The sequence below is a fragment of the Elephantulus edwardii genome, unplaced genomic scaffold, assembly GCF_000299155.1.
Source record: "Elephantulus edwardii isolate Elephantulus edwardi_28Jun2011 unplaced genomic scaffold, EleEdw1.0 scaffold00624, whole genome shotgun sequence".
NCBI lineage: Eukaryota > Metazoa > Chordata > Mammalia > Macroscelidea > Macroscelididae > Elephantulus > Elephantulus edwardii.
The window spans coordinates 63,539-67,742 of NW_006400374.1; the positions used below are offsets into that span (position 1 = coordinate 63,539).

Sequence of the window (4,204 nt, forward strand, 5' to 3'; positions counted from 1 at the left end):
CATAGATAATGGCCTGAAAATATTATTCCCCCCTTAGAAATATATTCTTTTAAATTGACCAGGTAGTGACAGAAATACATGCACTTGATATATGGAATGTAACCTGTGTTTGATGTTGGAGCCCACTTCAGATTTACTGACCCTGAGCCCAAGAAAACCTCTCACTCATGAGGAAAATGAAGATGGATTTGTTACCCAAAAGACACCCTAGAGGCACAGTGATTAAAAGTTCTTTGCTGCTAAAGAAAAGCTGGCAGTTCAAATCCACGAGCTGCTCATGATAGAAAGGTTTGACAGTCTATGAAGGGTCTACTCTTTCCTTTAAGTGTGAATCAGACATGATGGTTGTGTGTTTGGGGATTTTGTTGGTTTTATTTCTTTTCTACACAAGCCTTGGAAAAACCAGGTTGTAGGATTCATTTACTGCCATTAAGTCCGTCCTGAAACTTAGTTGATCCCTGGTTGAGATTTTCTTGATGCTGTAAATCACAGCATGGGAGAAAGCCCATTTTTCTCCCATGAAGCCTTTAGTTGATTTGAACCATCAGAGAGGCGCAGCCTTTGCTTTAACAGCTTAATTAGCTACAGACTATGCCACCAGAGTTCCCTGGTCTGAAGACAGTTGTTTTTATATGCAATCAAGTATGACTCATGGTGGCCTATTACCCACAGATATGAAACCGGTCCAGTCCTGTACCATCCTCACAATCTCTGACACACTTAAGACCATTACTGCAACTCACTGTGTCATTCCACCTGGTTGAAAGTCTTCCTCTCTTTTGCCAGCCTTCCACCTTCTCAAGCATGATGTCCCTCTCCAAAGAATACCTGTTCTAGCTACATCAATTTTCCAGCACAAGTATGTGAGGCAAAGTTTTATCATCTTTGCCTCCAATAAGCACTCTGGCTGTACTTTTTAAAGATATATTTGTTTTTTCTTTTGGCAGTCCATGGTATATTCAGTAGTATTCCCCAACACCCTTCTGCCATCCTCATTCACTGTTCAACTCTCACAGAATAGCAAGTGATTGCAAAGACCTTGTCCTGAGTATGGGGTACCTCAGTTCTCAAACTAACATTATTGCTTCCCTATAATTTGGAGAGGTCCCTTATTTCAGACATTTTGCCAGTGCAATATGTTACCTCATCTCCTGACTGCTGGTACTAAGTGTATTGATTGTGGATCCAAGTAGGATGAAGTTGTTGACAACTTCAATCTTTTGTCTATCATGATGTTGCCTATAGGTCCAGTGGTAAGAATTTAGATTTACTGACTTTAAGATGCAATCCATATTGATGGTTGCATTCTTTGATCTTTTGCAGCAATCTTGTCAAGTCCTCCTCACTTTTAGCAAGCAAGATTGTGTCAGCTGCATAACAAAGGCTACTGATGAGTCTTCCTTCAATCTTGATGCAACATACTTCTTTATAGATTATACCTTCTCAAATAATTTGCTCAGCATGCAGATTTAATATATATGGAGGAAGGATACAACCTTGACACACACCTTTTCTAAACTATGGCTAACTCTGAGAAGAATGGGAATCCCAGAACCCTTGATTATGCTTATGTGAAACCAGAAGGCAGTCATCAGAACAGAGCAAGGAAACACTGCATGACTAAAAATCAGGAAAGGTGTATGCCAGGGATGCATACCACTCAATCTGTACGTGGAACAGAGCATCTGGGAAGCTGGGCTCTATGAGAAGGAATGTGGCATCAGGATTAGAGGAAGACTCATCAACAACCTCTGTTACACAGATTATAATTATAATGAATTATATTATAATGAATTGTGCAAAGACTTGGAGTTGGAAAACCAAAATTAAAGAATAACCTCAGCATTTTTCAAGCTGAAAGATGAAAGAGGAAAATAATCAAGCCTCAAGATGTAATGTTGAGGAATTCTTTGGGCAAGATATTGAACAAGGGAGGCAGCATCAAACGAAAATGGAAGGAATGCATAGAATCACTGTTAGCAAAAATAATTAGTTGATGTTCAGTCACTTCAGGAAGTGATGATCAAGAACTGATGGTATTAAAGGAAGAAATACAATCTGAACTTGAAAGAATTGTTGAAAAAGAAGACTTGATGAGTAGAAAGCCAGTTGAGATTCTTGCTCATGCCAAGGAATTTAGAATAAAAGATAAACAGTGCCAAAGATTTACTTTACTTAAATCTGCAATGCTTATAGGAACAGCAATTAATAAATCAAATTATATATTGCAATTCTATCATTTGAGCTGTGGCGCTGGAGAAGAGAGTTGAATCTACCATGGACTGCTAGGAGAACAAACAGGTTTGTCCTGGAGAGGGTGAAGCCAGAATGCTCCCTGGAGTCAAGGATTCTGAAGCTTCGTCTGACATATTTTGGGCATGTTGCAAGGAAGGACATCATGGACATGTCCTTGGAGAGGGACATCATGTTTGGGAGAGTGGAGGGACGGCGCAGAAGAGGAAGACCCTCGATGAGATAAATCGATTCTGTGAGTGGAGTGGCGGGAGTGTGTTTGAGGTGGTGAGGTTGGCACAGCATAGAATGGCGTTTAGGGCTCTTGTACATAGGGTCGCTATGAGTTGCAAGCGACTCCATTGCACATAACAGCAACAACAACAACAACAACAACATATTGCAATGGGAAAATCTGCTTGAAAAGATATCTTGTAATGGTTAAAAAGCAAAAATGTCCCTTTGGGAACTAAGATGTGCCTATCTCATGCCATGTTTTCAAGTGACAAGAAGCTGTCTGTACTGCGGTACTAAAATCACTGATTCTAATCTAGAGGCTTTGCAGAATGATGGACAATCTCCTCTCATGCTATTTACTGTCCCTGAAGACCAGTTGTAGGATCATCTATGAGTCTGTTCCAACTTGATGGCACACAACAAAAACATGTGGAAGCTGGGTCATGGACAAAGAAGACAGAAGAAGCCTTTGAGTTACAGTGTTGGAAAAGAATACTGACTATACAATTGGACTGCCAGGAGAATGAACAGATCTGTCTTGGAGTAAGTACAGTCAGAATGCTTCTTAGAACTGAGGATGGTGAGACCGTCTCATGTACTTTGGGCATGTTATCCAAAGAGACCAGGCTCAGGAGCAAGGACATCAAACTTGATAAAGAAAGGGGAAAAGTCAGTAAGAGAGAAGAATACCCTCAATGGGACTGACCCAGTGGTTGTAACAAAGGCTCAATATGGCAATAATCGTGATAGTTACAGCAGCAGGCAGTGTTTCTTGTGTTGTTCATAATAGTGTGTGTTTAGAATTGATTGCTACCAAAGGATTTGTCAAATGGGAGGATAAGCACAAATGTTTTGCTAGTTGAATCCTTGTATGTTTTGAATCTGGTTGTATTTCGTGTTGTTGTTGTACTATGCAGTAGGATCCTATTAATAGCTGACCCTCCAGCAGGTTTTCAGAGGTAATCAATCTCACAGGGGGAGATTGCCCAACCTTCTCCCACAGAACATCTTTTTGATTCAATCGCGTGTCTTTGGAGTCGTGCTAGAAAACTAATAAATATTTGTATAAGATAAAAATTGACGTGATTCCATGCCAGAATCTGCATGAAAACGTATTTGGGATGTGTCGCTTTTCCTTTCGAAGTGAGATTTCTTCAGCCACATCAGTTATAATTAACGTAATCAGACTTTATAGTAAAGGTAGTGTGTTAGAAAATACAGGCGTAGTCAATTCTGCTCTGTGCTTTTAGTTTCTGGCTGGAAATCAATTCTGTGGTAGAGAGGAAACCTCTGCTTTTTTCCTTTTTTTTTTAAAAAAAAAAGGCTCTACTGGGACTCAAACCCAGGATCTCCTGTTTACAAGACAGGCGCTTTAACCAACTAAGCCATAGAACCCACACATGAGCTTTTTTTTACGCAGGGCCTATCCTAACTTGATGAATTTTTCAAATTATTATTAAAAAAAATCTTCAACGTTGAAGTTGTCTAATTACTAAAATAGAATAAAAGGTTTCTACAACCAACTTTGCTATTACGGTTCGTTATATTTCGTAACTTGGATTTTTTGTTCAATTGTCCTTCAATGAGCTTCTCTAAGAAAGAAACGCAATGAATGCATGGAAATCCAAAATCTCTGCAAATGTTCATTAAAATTATTTAAAAAAGAAAGAAACGCCACCATCATTTGCACTCGAAGAAAGCTGGCTTTTTTTTTTTTTTTTTTTTGCGGGGAAAT

General features: G+C 39.3%; 1 non-coding gene across 1 annotated transcript; it reads right to left on the reverse strand.

Moving 5' to 3' along the window:
• Nucleotides 1–3,790: 3,790 nt before the first annotated feature.
• TRNAT-UGU lies at nucleotides 3,791–3,864 on the reverse strand. The gene has a single exon. It is a non-coding gene; the product is annotated as a tRNA-Thr (tRNA).
• Nucleotides 3,865–4,204: the final 340 nt, after the last annotated feature.